This window comes from Ambystoma mexicanum, chromosome 4p, assembly GCF_040938575.1.
Source record: "Ambystoma mexicanum isolate Mex_15411 chromosome 4p, UKY_AmexF1_1, whole genome shotgun sequence".
Lineage (NCBI taxonomy): Eukaryota > Metazoa > Chordata > Amphibia > Caudata > Ambystomatidae > Ambystoma > Ambystoma mexicanum.
In genome coordinates this window covers 45545964-45564482 of record NC_090927.1, presented here as the reverse complement: position 1 = coordinate 45564482, position 18519 = coordinate 45545964, and the positions used below count along the sequence as shown (strand labels likewise).

At 43.9% G+C, this 18519-nt stretch overlaps 1 pseudogene; it reads right to left on the bottom strand.

Moving 5' to 3' along the window:
- Positions 1-1573: 1573 nt before the first annotated feature.
- The window catches only part of LOC138452957 (zinc finger protein 208-like), a 157660-nt pseudogene continuing 140714 nt past the window's right edge, over positions 1574-18519 (bottom strand).

Here is an 18519-nt window from a genome sequence, read left to right as displayed (position 1 = left end):
TCCCTACGGCCCAGAAAACGACCACCCTAGCAAGAATAACCAGAGCATACAGACTGGAAATCAGAAAAACCAAGAAAGCATTCTATGGGAACAGAATCCTAAACGTTCAGCAAGGATCTGCATAGAATCATCTCTGAATTCAACTCCCTGGCCTGCTCCAGCCCCCTCCCCCAAGCCCTATGTGATACATTATCATTATACTTCCACAATGTCGCTATTGACAGACACTCCGCCATCATCTCTAAATTGTAACACATACCCTCGCCCCCTACCCACCCACAGGCCGACCCTCAACAAAACCCCCCCCTCGATACAAACCTTCAGCTCCTTCTCTCCTATTTCACACCAGGAGTTCCTCTCGTCCCTAGCACAAAGCTGCCCATCAGGCTCCCCCTGAGGACCCTGCCCGCCCACCCTCCTCAAAAACATCCTAACCTCAACCTGTGCAAGAAGTATCACACGCTCAATCCTCAACCTGTCACTTACATCAGGATCCTTCCCGGAAGCTCTAAAAACCTCCTACATCAAACCCCTCCTTAAAAAACCTACACTCGACCCACTCCCCCAAACCTACTGGCTAATCTCCAACACACGCTTCATGGCCAAACTGATGGATCGGACAGCATACAAGCAGCTTGGCCTAATCACTGGAGCCAACAACTCCTAGACGTGGCGCAATCAGGCTTCAGACCGCTCTGAGGAAGAGAACCCTCCCTAGTGTGTCTGGGAATACCTAAAAAGAACAGCTGATGCGCTGTACTCATCCTCCTTGACCTCTCTGCAGCCTTTCGATACCATCGATCACACTATCCTACTAGACAGGCTACAAACACTAGGAATCAAAGCCACAGCCCTCTCATGGATCTCCTCTTTCATCGCTAAACACTTACAAATTATGCTCCTCCACCCGTTCAGCTCCACCTCACGACCAGTAACAAAAGGGGTCCCCACATCCCTTTCCCGCCTAATCTTCAACCTCTACCTAAACCCTCTGCCCGCAAATCATCCGCTGCCACAATCTTACTTGCTACAACTAACGCAGACAACAGCCACCAGCCCGGAATTCCTTCTAGACAAAATCCTGCGCTACCACCTTTCAAGGAGTCTCAGATCTCGCACAGCATATCGCCTAGTGGTCCCACTTCACAACTCCCCCAGACTGTGCGGATCCTAGTTCTCTGTCCAGGCACTGCTCATCTGGAACGCCCTACCGCTAGACAAATATTGAAAATCACCTGAAATTCAGAAAGGCCCTGAAAACCTGGCTGTTCCCAGTCTCTTCTTGAAACCCTCCACTCTCTAAACTATATCACTGAACCCAAACACAACATTCCTATCCAGCAATTACAGCAACGATCCGGGCAGCATTTGCAGCGGATTACTGTGACAAACTATTGCCCAACAACACTGCTACCCATCAATAGCCCAGGGATGCCGGCAGCTTTTGTAGAGGCACGCCATAACATACCTTCGCCCACCATGTTGTTCTCTCACCCCCTATCATCCTCCCTCATCCCCAGCACCCTCCCCAGCCGGGAAACGCCCTCACCATTACACTTTCATTTCAGGGAGACCACGAATAGCGAGACCAGCCATTCGCAATGGACAAAGAAAAAGAACACTGCAGTCGAACTCCATCCAAGTTACGGTATGTATACCTTATACCATGGCTGTAGACACACGCAGTAGGCACGGCCACCCATCCATGCACCATAGAATGCAGCTATGCAGCTATGGCTATGCCATTCCGGTCTAGCAGCACATATGGCCGTCCACACTGAAACCCCTGACATACCTCTACACCTCTCTCATGGATAGTTAGGCTGTTTTTTACACTGAAGCGTTTCTGACATTCAGAGCACTGATAAGGTGTGGCTCCTGTGTGGCTTCTCTCATGGATAGTTAGGTAGCTTTTCTGACTGAAGCATTTCTGACATTCAGAGCACTGATAAGGTTTGGCTCCTGTGTGGCTTCCCTCGTGTTTAGTTAGGCCGATTTTCTCACTGAAGCATTTCTGACATTCAGAGCACCGATAAGGTTTGGCTCCTGTGTGGCTTCCCTCGTGTTTAGTTAGGCCGATTTTCTCACTGAAGCATTTCTGACATTCAGAGCACCGATAAGGTTTGGCTCCTGTGTGGCTTCCCTCGTGTTTAGTTAGGCCGATTTTCACACTGAAGCATTTCTGGCATTCAGAGCATCGATAAGGTTTGGCTCCTGTGTGGATTCTCTCATGGGTGGTTAGGTGGGGTTTCTGACTGAAGCATTTCTGACATTCAGAGCACTGATAAGGTTTGGCTCCTGTATGGATTCTCTCATGGATAGGTAGGTGGCTTTTCTGACTGAAGCATTTCTGACATTCAGAGCACCGATATGGTTTGGCTCCTGTGTGGCTTCTCTCATGGGTAGTTCGGCTGCTTTTCTGACTGAAGCATTTCTGACATTTAGAGCACTGATAAGGATTGGCTCCTGTGTGGCTTCTCTCATGGGCAGTTAGGTTATATTTGTGACTGAAGCATTTCTGACATTCAGAGCACTGATAAGGTTTGGCTCCTGTGTGGCTTCCCTCGTGTTTAGTTAGGCCAATTTTCTCACTGAAGCATTTCTGACATTCAGAGCACCGATAAGGTTTGGCTCCTGTGTGGCTTCCCTCGTGTTTAGTTAGGCCGATTTTGTCACTGAAGCATTTCTGACATTCAGAGCACCGATAAGGTTTGGCTCCTGTGTGGCTTCCCTCGTGTTTAGTTAGGCCGATTTTCACACTGAAGCATTTCTGGCATTCAGAGCATCGATAAGGTTTGGCTGCTGTGTGGATTCTCTCATGGGTGGTTAGGTGGGGTTTCTGACTGAAGCATTTCTGACATTCGGAGCACCGATAAGGTTTGGCTCCTGTGTGGCTTCCCTCGTGTTTAGTTAGGCCGATTTTCACACTGAAGCATTTCTGGCATTCAGAGCATCGATAAGGTTTGGCTGCTGTGTGGATTCTCTCATGGGTGGTTAGGTGGGGTTTCTGACTGAAGCATTTCTGACATTCGGAGCACCGATAAGGTTTGGCTCCTGTGTGGCTTCTCTCATGGGTAGTTAGGTGGCTTTTCACACGGAAGCATTTCTGACATTCAGAGCACCGATAAGGTTTGGCTCCTGTGTGGCTTCTCTCATGGGTAGTTAGGTGGCTTTTCACACGGAAGCATTTCTGACATTCAGAGCATTGATAAGGTTTGGCTCCTGTGTGGCTTCTCTCATGGATAGTTAGGCTGTTTTTTACACTGAAGCGTTTCTGACATTCAGAGCACTGATAAGGTGTGGCTCCTGTGTGGCTTCTCTCATGGATAGTTAGGTAGCTTTTCTGACTGAAGCATTTCTGACATTCAGAGCACTGATAAGGTTTGGCTCCTGTGTGGCTTCTCTCATGGGTAGTTAGGTGGCTTTTCACACGGAAGCATTTCTGACATTCAGTACACCGATAAGGTTTGGCTCCTGTGTGGCTTCTCTCATGGGTAGTTAGGTGGCTTTTCACACGGAAGCATTTCTGACATTCAGAGCATTGATAAGTTTTGGTTCCTGTGTGGCTTCTCTCATGGATGGTTACACTGCTTTTCTGACCGAAGCATTTCTGATATTCAGAGCACTGATAAGGTTTGGCTCCTGTGTGGCCTCTCTCATGGGTAGTTAGGCTGCTTTTCACACTGAAGCATTTCTGACATTCAGAGCACTGATAAGGTTTGGCTCCTGTATGGATTCTCTCATGGATAGGTAGGTGCGTTTCTGACTGAAGCATTTCTGACATTCAGAGCACCGATAAGTTTTGGCTCCTGTGTGGCTTCTCTCATGGATGGTTACACTGCTTTTCTGACCGAAGCATTTCCGATATTCAGAGCACTGATAAGGTTTGGCTCCTGTGTGGCCTCTCTCATGGGTAGTTAGGCTGCTTTTCACACTGAAGCATTTCTAAAATTCAGAGCACTGATATGGTTTGGCTCCTGTGTGGCTTCTCTCATGGGTAGTTCGGCTGCTTTTCTGACTGAAGCATTTCTGACATTTAGAGCACTGATAAGGTTTGGCTCCTGTGTGGCTTCTCTCATGGGCAGTTAGGTTATATTTGTGACTGAAGCATTTCTGACATTCAGAGCACTGATAAGGTTTGGCTCCTGTGTGGCTTCCCTCGTGTTTAGTTAGGCCAATTTTCTCACTGAAGCATTTCTGACATTCAGAGCACCGATAAGGTTTGGCTCCTGTGTGGCTTCCCTCGTGTTTAGTTAGGCCGATTTTGTCACTGAAGCATTTCTGACATTCAGAGCACCGATAAGGTTTGGCTCCTGTGTGGCTTCCCTCGTGTTTAGTTAGGCCGATTTTCACACTGAAGCATTTCTGGCATTCAGAGCATTGATAAGGTTTGGCTCCTGTGTGGATTCTCTCATGGGTGGTTAGGTGGGGTTTCTGACTGAAGCATTTCTGACATTCAGGGCACCGATAAGGTTTGTCTCCTGTGTGGCTTCTCTCATGGGTAGTTAGGTGGCTTTTCTCACTGAAGCATTTCTGACATTCAGAGCACTGATAAGGTTTGGCTCCTGTGTGGCTTCTCTCATGTATAGTTAGGTTGCTTTTCTGACTGAAGCATTTCTGACATTCAGAGAACCGATAAGGTTTGGCTCCTGTGTGGCTTCTCTCATGGGTAGTTAGGCTGCTTTTCACACTGAAGCATTTCTGACATTCAGAGCACCGATACGGTTTGGCTCCTGTGTGGCTTCTCTCATGGGTAGTTAGGTGGCTTTACACACGGAAGCATTTCTGACATTCAGAGCACTGATAAGGTTTGGCTCCTGTGTGGCTTCCCTCGTGTTTAGTTAGGCCGATTTTCTGACTGAAGCATTTCTGACATTCAGAGCACCGATAAGGTTTGGCTCCTGTGTGGCTTCTCTCATGGGTAGTTAAGCTGCTTTTCACACTGAAGCATTTCTGACATTCAGAGCACTGATAAGGTTTGGCTCCTGTGTGGCATCTCTCATGTATAGTTAAGTTGCTTTTCTGACTGAAGCCTTTCTGACATTCGGAGCACCGATAAGGTTTGTCTCCTGTGTGGATTTTCTCATGGGTGGTTAGGATGCATTTCTGACTGAAGCATTTCTGACATTCAGAGCACCGATAAGGTTTGGCTCCTGTGTGGCTTCTCTCATGGGTAGTTAGGTGGCTTTTCACAGGGAAGCATTTCTGACATTCAGAGCACCGATAAGGTTTGGCTCCTGTGTGGCTTCTCTCATGGGTAGTTAGGTGGCTTTTCACACGGAAGCATTTCTGACATTCAGAGCATTGATAAGGTTTGGCTCCTGTGTGGCTTCTCTCATGGATAGTTAGGCTGTTATTTACACTGAAGCGTTTCTGACATTCAGAGCACTGATAAGGTTTGGCTCCTGTGTGGCTTCTCTCATGGATAGTTAGGTAGCTTTTCGTACTGAAGCATTTCTGACATTCAGAGCACTGATAAGGTTTGGCTCCTGTGTGGCTTCTCTTATGGATAGTTAGGCTGCTTTTTACACTGAAGCATTTCTGACATTCAGAGCACTGATAAGGTTTGGCTCCTGTGTGGCTTCTCTCATGGGTAGTTAGGTTGTATTTCTGACTGAAGCATTTCTGACATTCAGAGCACTGATAAGGTTTGGCTCCTGTGTGGCTTCTCTCATGTTTAGTTAGGCTGCCTTTGTGACTGAAGCATTTCTGACATTCAGAGCACTGATAAGGTTTGGCTCCTGTGTGGATTCTCTCATGTTTAGTTAGGTTGCTTTTCTGACTGAAGCATTTCTGACATTCAGAGCATCGATAAGGTTTGGCTCCTGTATGGATTCTCTCATGGATAGTTAGGTGGCTTTTCTCACTGAAGCATTTCAGACATTCACAGCACCGATAGGGTTTGGCTCCTGTATGGATTCTCTCATGGGTAGTTAGGTTGCTTTTCTTACTGAAGCATGTCTGACATTCAGAGCACTGATAAGGTTTGGCTCCTGTGTGGCTTCTCTCATGTTCAGTCAGGCTGCTTTTGAGCCTGAAGCATTTCTGACATTCAGAGCACCAATAAGGTTTGGCTCCATTATGGATTCTCTCATGGATAGTTAGGTGGCTTTTCATACTGAAGCATTTCTGACATTCAGTGCACTGATAAGGTTTGGCTCCTGTGTGGCTTCTCTCATGTTGAGTTGGATATGTTTTCTGACTGAAGCTGTTATGGCATTCTGTGTACTGATGAGGATTTTCTCCGATGTTGGTTTTCTCATTTTGAGCAGGATGGGTTTTCAGACTCAAGCCTTTATGGCATTCATTGTCCGGGCAAGGTTTCTCTGGGGGTTTCATTTCTCCAGCTTGGGTTTTGTTTAGCAAAGTTAATCTCATTACAGGGTCAGCCATTTGTAGAGAATGCTCTATATTCACTTCTCAGTGCACTCTTCGTTACAATTCCATTGTACAAAGGAAAGCTCTATAAAGGAGCTTTGATTTTTCACCTCCATGTGTCAACGCTGGTTGTGTTTTTGACAAGTTTTCCCATTTAGGTGTTCTCAGACGAATCATAATGCTTTAACGTCTTATGTTCTTTTCAAAATACCCATACTAACATGTTTGTTAGGATTAAATCCAACCTTGGTATGTAGTGTTTTCAAATTCAATGCATTGATATGGTTTTCTACTATTTGCAATCTTCATTAAAAAAAGCTTTGACTTTTGAATTACATTTTTATCCGAATTCGAACTTGCTTTGGGTCTCCTGCTCACCCGTGTATTTATTTCGAACTTTTCTGAAGCATGTCCTTCTCCCAGTTACCTTGACACTCTGAATACAGATTGTAAGCGATAACAGAAATAATTTTCTTAATGCGTAGCTTACTCCAGTCCTGACCAGACTGGGCTTCTAGAATCTTCCATTCATGAGATATCCGACATCCTCCCTTTTGTTCCAAGTAAACCCATTCTTGAGGCATTTCACTTTTTGTGCAGGCTTTGGAAAGCTGTAAAAGAAAATGGACACATTATCTTTCTAAACATAAAGAACGATGAGGCAGTTATAGTTTCTTTATTGTTGAAATAGTGTTTTACTGGTTTACATATATTTCACCTGCCTTTAAAGCTTCAAATTCTAAACCAAAGTTGTAACATAGCCAAAATTAAGGCTTAAAGCTCCAAGCCAGAATATTGCATCTTTCAGAGCCTCCCATTTCCCTACAAATCTCCTCTGCATTTTATTCAGTCTTTGTGCAGAGCCCTAAAGAGGTGCAGATGCCTTAGTGACCCCACCCTTCCCTTTTCATTGCATACTCTACAAATACTTTCAATGTTTGGAATGTTAATGCGATCTCCCAGCACCCGTCTTAACTGGATCACCCACAGCTCCTCTTTTAGCCATTTCAGAAATGTACTGGGCTTTCCCCAATGTCTTATATCCAAATAAGATTTCTCTTGTTCTACCTGGCAACCCATGTATTAAAACCCAACTCTGATTAAAGATACTCCATGAAGGAGACGTTCCCCAAGCCAAGGGATCTTCTCTAAAGTGTGTCCTCTATGAATTTCAGTCAAGTGGCTACAGTACATTTTATCAAAACGCCCACGGACCATTAATAATTATGGAGGTGTTTAAAATAATGTGGGTAAATCATGAGTCAGAAACAAGAGAGCTTGGTTATTACTACTTTTTACAGAGTACAACTCAATATATGAGTTATATTGATGTTGGTATTGGTTCATTAATTTGGAACACATTTCTTAAGACAAATGAGCATTCTTTGGAAGCTTATTGGTACTGTGAAATAAACATTTGCGTATCGCAACCACTGAAGATGTTTTTGCCTACATTTTTGTGTGGAAATTAAGGCCTTATTAAAATAATTTCTGATGTCAGCCAAAAAAAATTTAAAAAGAGTGGCCAGGGTGCAACCCTGCTTTAGGCCACTGATCATGTGACTATTGCCGACAAGCTCCACCCCCTTTAGTATCTAGATGCCCCTGCAGTGGTGCAGTAACTAAAGCCAGTATTTTACCCGATACACATGATAAAATGTGTCTGAGAAATCTATAGATGGAGGATATACTGGGTGTGAGAATGTTGCCTTACCCGAGGACCCACTCGCCACACTGGTGCTTGGGTGTAGGGGTTTTCAGTCTTGTTGCCACATTCGCAAGCTTGGGAGCCGCCATGTTTTCCAGTCGGGGCAGGTGTGGGGGTGAGCGGGGAGAGACTAGCAGCACAGTTCAACGCATGCGCTTTGCATGGTCCGTTGCTCTGGCCAATGGTCAGGCCGGCTAGGAGGCTCATTCTCATGTGAGCCACCACAAAACCCGAGGAATTTCACAGGCCTTTGTGCCACAATTGCCTTCAGTCTGCATTGTGAAGCTTAGTGTTGACGTTTTCTGCCTCCTGCTGCCTTGTACCTGTTTTGCCCAGGGGCCTCCTTGCCTCTGCTCTGCCCGATTTCTTCTCTTTCTAGTAATTTCTTGTTTGCTGCGGGACTCCCTGGCACTCTCCACCTGTTCCCTCTTTGGGGCAAGCTTTCTCTGTCCTTCCATTTTGACTCCCTTCTTTCTGGATACCCTGGATACTATCACTGTTCCAATATCATGTTAATACGTGCATGGCCTGTCTTTCGTGGTGGTGGGGGAAGGATCGTCCACGTAACAGGACTGGGTCATTCAGTAATGGGTCCCGGGAGAGAGGGATCTCTATTTCCGACATGGTCCTTCCACAGGACCAGACTAGACTCCAGGCCCTAGAACGCTACGCTGGCCCATCAGAAGACCCGGCTATCTGGTACAAGTGGACAACCACAAAACTGACCTCTCAGAGATCAGGACCCCCAACAAGGTGGTTGAACGCCAACCTCACAATCACTAAAAACCCTCAAGCATCATCTGGAACAGACCTAGAGATCCATCCCTACGGCCCAGAAAACGACCACCCTAGCAAGAATAACCAGAGCATACAGACTGGAAATCAGAAAAACCAAGAAAGCATTCTATGGGAACAGAATCCTAAACGTTCAGCAAGGATCTGCATAGAATCATCTCTGAATTCAACTCCCTGGCCTGCTCCAGCCCCCTCCCCCAAGCCCTATGTGATACATTATCATTATACTTCCACAATGTCGCTATTGACAGACACTCCGCCATCATCTCTAAATTGTAACACATACCCTCGCCCCCTACCCACCCACAGGCCGACCCTCAACAAAACCCCCCCCTCGATACAAACCTTCAGCTCCTTCTCTCCTATTTCACACCAGGAGTTCCTCTCGTCCCTAGCACAAAGCTGCCCATCAGGCTCCCCCTGAGGACCCTGCCCGCCCACCCTCCTCAAAAACATCCTAACCTCAACCTGTGCAAGCAGTATCACACGCTCAATCCTCAACCTGTCACTTACATCAGGATCCTTCCCGGAAGCTCTAAAAACCTCCTACATCAAACCCCTCCTTAAAAAACCTACACTCGACCCACTCCCCCAAACCTACTGGCTAATCTCCAACACACGCTTCATGGCCAAACTGATGGATCGGACAGCATACAAGCAGCTTGGCCTAATCACTGGAGCCAACAACTCCTAGACGTGGCGCAATCAGGCTTCAGACCGCTCTGAGGAAGAGAACCCTCCCTAGTGTGTCTGGGAATACCTAAAAAGAACAGCTGATGCGCTGTACTCATCCTCCTTGACCTCTCTGCAGCCTTTCGATACCATCGATCACACTATCCTACTAGACAGGCTACAAACACTAGGAATCAAAGCCACAGCCCTCTCATGGATCTCCTCTTTCATCGCTAAACACTTACAAATTATGCTCCTCCACCCGTTCAGCTCCACCTCACGACCAGTAACAAAAGGGGTCCCCACATCCCTTTCCCGCCTAATCTTCAACCTCTACCTAAACCCTCTGCCCGCAAATCATCCGCTGCCACAATCTTACTTGCTACAACTAACGCAGACAACAGCCACCAGCCCGGAATTCCTTCTAGACAAAATCCTGCGCTACCACCTTTCAAGGAGTCTCAGATCTCGCACAGCATATCGCCTAGTGGTCCCACTTCACAACTCCCCCAGACTGTGCGGATCCTAGTTCTCTGTCCAGGCACTGCTCATCTGGAACGCCCTACCGCTAGACAAATATTGAAAATCACCTGAAATTCAGAAAGGCCCTGAAAACCTGGCTGTTCCCAGTCTCTTCTTGAAACCCTCCACTCTCTAAACTATATCACTGAACCCAAACACAACATTCCTATCCAGCAATTACAGCAACGATCCGGGCAGCATTTGCAGCGGATTACTGTGACAAACTATTGCCCAACAACACTGCTACCCATCAATAGCCCAGGGATGCCGGCAGCTTTTGTAGAGGCACGCCATAACATACCTTCGCCCACCATGTTGTTCTCTCACCCCCTATCATCCTCCCTCATCCCCAGCACCCTCCCCAGCCGGGAAACGCCCTCACCATTACACTTTCATTTCAGGGAGACCACGAATAGCGAGACCAGCCATTCGCAATGGACAAAGAAAAAGAACACTGCAGTCGAACTCCATCCAAGTTACGGTATGTATACCTTATACCATGGCTGTAGACACACGCAGTAGGCACGGCCACCCATCCATGCACCATAGAATGCAGCTATGGCTATGCCATTCCGGTCTAGCAGCACATATGGCCGTCCACACTGAAACCCCTGACATACCTCTACACCTCTGCCACTAAATACAGCGACTATCAATGAAAACAAAATTCGGTCTAGCTGGGCACACATCGAATCTTCAGCACTAGCACATTATCCTAAACCACCAACAGCGCCCACCCATGTGCGTGACCTTTGGGCTGCTTAATGGAGCCTAGCTAGCCACCCAAGTCCTAATCCAGCGAAAATGCACACGAGCATCTCTTAATCTAAACCCTTAGAACCGGCTACACATGGACTGCGGTCACCAAGGCCGTTCCAACCGCAAGCACATTGAGGCCATACAAATGGGGAAAGAGCGCTTTTTTTTTTTTTTGATGTGGTTGAATGTTTCAATCTTTCAAATTATCATAGCAACAATTTACTTTTGCAATAAATAAACATTATATCATAATTATCACCAAATTGATAGCACATTTCTTAAATATATCAATCATAAAATTACATTTCTATTGATACCTCATCAAACTGTCAAGTCATTGGAACAGAGAAACGTGGACATAATATACTATTACTGCATTGAGCGTGCTAATGTCACATAGTCTTAAAACAATTTTTTTGGGGTTTTTTTTGTTTGTAAAAATCTACACAGGATCACAATTGAGTAGCATCCGGATAGGAACTGTAAGGTAACACTGTTTGTTAAAATTGAGTTAAAGCAATGTGTATTACCATTTATTACTCATGATCAATGCAATCCATATTTCAACACAGGAGCGTAAACTAAAAAATTGCATTACCTTTCGAAAGTATTGTTCTCTCAAACCTGTCAAGGAAGAGCATTCGACTACTAAGTGCCTTAACATCTCAATATGACTTTCATTAGTACAGAATCGACAGAAAGTTTCACTATTAAGGATGATTCCTCGTCTGGCTAAAATTTGCTTTGTTGCGCACAAATTTAGTCGTATTCTCAACATAGTGGTACGTACTATAGCAGACGGGCATTTAATTAAATAAGCACTTGTTTGTCTGATTTTCTTGTGGGGAAACACATTGATGTCATAGTCAGCATAACCAGACCAGATTTTCTGGGTTATAATCCAGTCCTGTCTGTACAAAACCATTTTAGCTTTAGACGGATTAGTTAGTAACAAATCTATAGAAATATCGCATCAGCAAGCACATTTTGTACAGTCCCAATCCAATTCTTTGAAAATGTATCTGATAGAGAGCACATATACTGCCCAACCAGTCCTAAAATGTTACTGGATTGTAATCCCAATAAAAGTTTGCGATAAAAGTTGCAGAATTTTCACAGCACTTGTCCATGCATGGAGATTATACCTAATTCATATCTTATCAACGAAACCGGGGTACAAGACGGGAGGCAAAAAACAGATTTCCAGAACTTGCCTTCGAAATAGTCCCAATATTGTCTTATTCTGGGAAGCAAAGTTTTGGTACCATACGAGAGAATTGGCACAACTTTCTGCATGTAAAAAGTCAATATATGGCTTGAAGTAAATTGCCCATACTTAGACAATATCATTTTAGCTTGGGATGTCAAAGACATACTTTTAGCTTTAATGGTATCCTCAAACATCTGAGTAGAGCTCCCCCCTGTAAACGGAAGGCCTAGGTATTTATAATACAAGACTTTCTTTAATGGCAAGGATGATAATTTCCATTAATAATTTATCATTTTCGGATTGGGTCTTCTAAGACAGGATACAATTTGAGTTTTGTTAGTGTTAATAGTCAAATTGTTTCTAGTCACATAAACCACTAGTTTGTTCAACAGATCCTGTAGCCCCTTCGGAGTAAGTGATACCAACACTAAATCGTCTGCATACAGGAGCCACAAAATCTTTTGAGCACCTAGTTTCAGGGCATCTGACATGCCTTCTTGTAGGGATATACCCAAATCAAGCAAAAACAGATTAAATAAAATTGACGCTAAAATGCACCCTTGTCTTAATCCTCTAAAAGTTTTAATCTCATTGGATAATAGCCCTTCAAGTGATAGTCTGACTCGAATACTCGTGTTCGTATGGAGTTTTTTGATCACAGTAAGAAGCGAGTTGGGACACCCATAATTGTGCAGTTTCTGAAACAGTAACGCTCGATCTATCGAATCAAATGCATTTTGAAAGTCAACAAAAGCCATGTAAAGTGGTTGACCAAGGTCATGATATTTCGACTTTAGCATGTTTAATGTTGTTAGATTTAAAGCTGTTCACATTCCCTCAACAAATCCTGATTGGAATGGGTCTCTTTTACGCTGTTGGATGGCCCATGCATTTAATTCTTGTAAAATTATTCGACTGTATAATTTGCTGGGGGCATCCAACAGGGCAATGAGTCGATAGTTATTCGGAAAACGTCGATCCCCCTTCTTATGAATTGGTACTATAATGGAGTGTCTCCATGAATCTGGGATACGTTGTGATGCATTGATTTGTTCAAAGATCTGGGTTAAGATGTCAGCCCACAATTCAGGCTGTTGCTTAAATAAATGGTTAGACAAGCCATCAGGGCCTGGTGCTCTCGACTTGCTGATTTTATTATGAAATATAATATGTCTGTTTTCAAGATGTTTATATGAAAAGGGGCACAGATTTCGTCTTGCTCCAAAGGTTGAATTTCAGTTGGGGGCGCGTATAGATGGGAATAATGTTTTACCCATTCAGCTTCAGATACGGTGTGTGTTTGCAAAGCGATTTGTGGAAGCGCAAGCGCTAGGTTTAGTAATTTCCAGATATAAGCCGTGTTGTAATGCTGCGAGGCCTTAAACATCGATTCACCGTCAAATTGTATCAATTTGATACGGTGCCAGTGGCACCAATTCCTATATGTTGTTTTAACCTTCTTTAATGTAAGTGCTCGCTCATCAAGCAGTAATTTCATCACTGCTCGCTTTTGCGTACGAAAGAGAGTTTTTCTTAGTCTGGCTTCTTCATTATATATGTGACGGTGTTGTGTAACTCGATTTTTGTTTGAATTTTGAGGCACAAAATATTGCATGAGATCATAATACGGGATGTCTGTGACTTGAGTATGTGTTCTAGAATGCAAGAAGGCTTGTTGTAACTGTTTGTCAAACTGAAATACATTCGCTTCGGTCCATTTTATGCAGTTTAAACTGTTATTCACTATCATGGAACCTGTAGCTGATCGTTGACACAAAGCCTCCTCAATATTCAGAACATACCATTCAAGAGTTAACATGCAATGATCACTCTCAAGTTGTAAACAGATGTCGAATTTTTTGAGCCTGGACAACAATTTATCCTCTACATAAATATAATCAATCGAGGCCTTATAATTTCCCTGTCGCCACGTATATCGCATGCTACTGTGATCAACTTGACTTCCATTTAACATGATTAAACTTCTAGAGGCCATAAGTTGTTTCCATAAAGTTTGACATGAGCTTTGCACATTGGAGACCTGTGACAAACAATGTAAATTCAAGTCCCCTGCTACTATTGTATGGCAGATCTCAGGGACTTGACTGATATAGTCTAATACCGTTGACACTTCAGAAAGAAACTTTTGTTCATCAAAGTTCTGGTGGTTCCAATAGAGGTTAACTATCGCGTAAAGGGTTGAATGAATTGAGAGCACTGATAGTTGCACATATGGAATTGGGGCCAAAGTATACACAATTTTAATTTCCGAACTAGTTTTTGAGGCAGTCAAAAGACCTGCCATAGGTCTCCCTTTAGGTTTTTTTTAACACTGATGTAAAATTAATCTCATGGTTATCCCAGGAAGGTTCACTGGACATCCATGTTTCTTGCAATAAAACCAGATCGAAATTGTTCAAAGTGCTGGCTTTGTTCTGTAATAGATGCCTAAAGCCCCGCGTATTCCACGAAGACATGGAAATCACACAATCAATCTTTGTCTTAATGGATGGTTAATTGTTGACAACACAGGTACAACAACATTTGGGGTTTGCATCAGGGTGGGTATTTTCAGAATTAATAGGTAAGGGTGGAGATGGCTTAAGTGTGACCCCAGCTTGTATAAGAGTGCTCATGGGACCTGATAATAATGTAAAACCCATGGACACTAATTGATCTTTAGCCTCCCAAATTAAGTTTCTAACAATTCTAGAATTCAACCATAAGCAAACCATACTCAAAGAATCCTTATTGAAGAATTCGACTTGTTCAATATCTGACGAGCCGACTTCTTCAAGAGATGCAATGTCAGAAAATAATTCGAAAATACTATGTCGGTTCAAAAGATATTGTTGGTAGGGAGGAGGGCGGCAGCTAGGAATTAGAGCAAGAACCTGTTTGTGTGGGCTTTTAAGTGCCATGATTGGAACCCTTTTCTGCAGTTTATTGTTTGTTGCCAAAGCACACCGTGAAATTGTATGAGGCAAAGAACGAGCAGATTGAAGGGCATTGGAAAGGTCCGCTTCATGAGCCTCAAGCTCCTCAGGTACAATTTCATTGATGGCCTTTTTTCCGTCCGCAAACCACACCTTCGACTTAGAAGAAAGACAGGATTTTATAGACGACTGGGCATGCGGCTGACTGTTTTTTTAGACGTAATTCAGCACTCTCAGAAGCTTTCGTAAGAGCACCATTTGGTTTAAATTCAGGAGCAATAGGACATAGCAGTGGGGCTTGTAAAATTGGTAAAGGCACAAATCTGCTCATATACGCATCAACCTCTTTTCTGATTTCTTGTCTTCTCAGCGACAGATTATCCTCTTGTTTATCAATGTTGCTAGTAGGATTATTTAATGGTTCCAATAATGCTTTTGAGAAGTTGGGCCTGGGCACATTCGGCTTCGCAGAATCAACTTGGGATTGGATGGTGAGTTGATCATTTTGTAAGTTATGAGGAATTACATTGTTCTTCGTGGTTTCATGATTCTTAACCGCCGCCACTAGACTGTCTAAAGGTTCATAAAAAGTGTGGGTTAGAACTAGTTTTTTTTTCTTGTCAGATTTTAAATTGCGCTGTTGTTTCAATAAAGCATATTTTTTTGCAACAGCATTGGATGCTAACAAACCATTTTTTGAAGGTAAGTTAAGCTTTTTTATAAATTGTTTCAACGAAGTTGTAACTGTATCTTTCGGTAAAGACAGATTCTTAGGTTTTTTTTTCACTTATAGTGTGTACTTTAGGGTGAGAGGTGTGCCCTGTTTTACTAAAAATTGTATACAATTTAGGAGGGGAATGAGTAATTTCGTCTGCAGAGACCTCTTTCACTTGTACCGAGTCATTTACACTGTTTTCATTGAAGGATGTAGTCTCTGTGATTATGGTCTTGAAATAAGGTAAAACATAGGGATCGTGGGTGGAAATTGCAGGCTGAACAAACTTCCCCAAACACATATTTGCGTTGGGGCACATAACATCCCTTGCTACTGAGGCCAACTTACGTATGGCTGTGTCGGGGAGGATAAAGGTGCTTGGGTCACTAACTGCTAGACAGGACACAGGTGATAAACATTGATCCACCATCACAGGCAAGGTATCTTTCACTGGTCGGCGTTCACAGCTGTTGGGTAATACCTGGTTTGCCTGCCAATTTAGTACCGCAGTCAGTTGTACTCTTTGAGAGTCCATTTTGGCACTAAGTGAGTTAAACAACTGCATGAGAGTCTGCAGTGTTAAATTCATCGCTTCTAAAGTGAGATCACCAAATTTAGAAGCTTTTTGGGGCAAAGGACAATTTTCAATAACTAAACTTCTCCACGGGGTACGCGCTAAAAAGGAGGAGGTTAGATTTGAATGAGTCGAATCAATATTAGATAACATCTGTGGGGAATACGATACATTTTCAAAATTCTCTTGTATGGTAAAATTCGATTCAGCAGAGTCTGGACCGATCTCTGCTCGACGAGCTGCTGTAACAGCTGATCCTTGCTCAAAGGAACAGCGCATGTGTGTTAGAGCACGCGTTCGTGGACGGAGCGAGACGGAGTGTCGTGTGCCGCTGGAGCTGACTGGTCAGGGTGAAAGGGGCCCCTAGGGGTCCCTTGTGTTATGGAAACAAGGCAAATCACCACACACGATAGATACGCCAGACACAAGGTTATTTTCCCAAAGCTAGGGTTTATTGCAAAGCAAATAGTCTCAGTTGGCCAACTCGGTCTCACGCCCGCGACGTGTATCTCTAGACCTCGAGGGACGCAATTGAGCAAATTACGTACATCAGTTACATATATACAAAATGCACATCATACAATCAGCTGTGACATGTTTAACACCGCCCTTTATTGGGTTTCTTTGAACTCAGTGTGATGATAGACAGTTTCGACGAATATGACACCTTCAAATATCTATTCTAGGAACAATATGCAACAATATACAATTTTGCAAGTGTGGAGACAGACTTCTTTGTTGAACAGAACATCGTGCTTCTGTTCTTGTAACCGAGCTACATACGGGGGAAGAATCACATTCCAGACCTTGCTATCTGTGAGTTGCTATTTGTGTCCTGGGAGCCAACACGCTCTACAGGGCATAAGAGAAGGGGGGCCGTAAGAAGAGCATAATTCAAGCCTCTGGCTGCCTTATTCTTCCATTTTTCTACCATATAGCGAGACTGGCTGGCAGCTGTGCAATGATTAAATGCACCCCGGCTCTCCTTCAAGTCTAAATCTGGGAGGGAGCTGGCCGTTCCTCTCTGGGCTGCCCACGTTATGTTTCATCAAACTCCCTCTCAGCCTCGCGTCCTTGCCCTTTCACATTCAGACAACAATGTTAACAGTCGAGCAGAATAAGCAGAATTTGCAAGAAAAGAAGCTGCGAAGCAATTTGAACAGAAAGCAATGAGCAATCGTTAGAGAACAAAATGGCGATCCTTGCTACAGCAAGATGGCCGCACATTGGTCAAGCCTGAGAATCTGTATTTCTCTCGTTTGTACATGAGACGGTTGGCCTTCGGCCACCAAAATACGTTTGCCATTGATCGTGAGAGGTGTTCATTTTTTCTGGACCGACAAACCCTCCTTTTGGCTGTATGCCAAGCGTCTCATTCATTCATTGTATCCTCCTCTGATGACGATGTGTCTAAAGTACCTGTATCTGAATTTTGCATGCTATTAGCAGTATCATCTTCGTCATCAATATCTATAGCCATTAATTTTTCACTGTTTTCATTTCATTAGTGTCTCTGTCATTCTGGCTATAGGTTTGTTTTCTTTTTGTTATCATATGCATACATCCCTCAGTTATCTTAGTGCAAACTATCGGTAAGCATTGTATGCAACAACAGCACAATATAAATATTTCAAACACTATTATTAATATCGCAATCAACATCCATCCCCAAGAGCGCAGTATTCCCCAAAACCAAGACCCTATTCCCCATCCCCCCTCTCCAATAGGGAGTTCAGAGCTTAGGACATGCAATTTTTTTTATCGCTTCAAAAATCGTAGGGGAGTAATCATCTACGAAAACACAGCACGCTGATCCCACAATTTTACAAACTCCCCCACAATCAACTAATATTACATCAAGAGCCATTCTATTTTGCAGCGCCATTAACCTAATTCCCTTCTCTTCCAACGTCATGTTGAATAGTATATCTGTCGTTGTGTTTATCGTATCCTTTAGTATTCTGGACAGCCGTCTTATGTTACAGGAGTTTACTATCTGGGACAGAAATGGTACGAAGGATTTTGCTACGTCCATCGTTATCAAGACATCTTCACTACTCCTTCGGGGTCTAGATCTAGATAGCCTGGCTATGTCTGCTGTTTCTAAGAAGAACGCTCCCGGGAACAGTAGACCTAGGTAACATGTACCTCCCCAATTTCTAGGCAACCATGGATATGCTTTTCTCCACATATAAAATAGACAGGATCACCCACATACACTGGTTCTATTTCCCATTTTAATACTGCTGT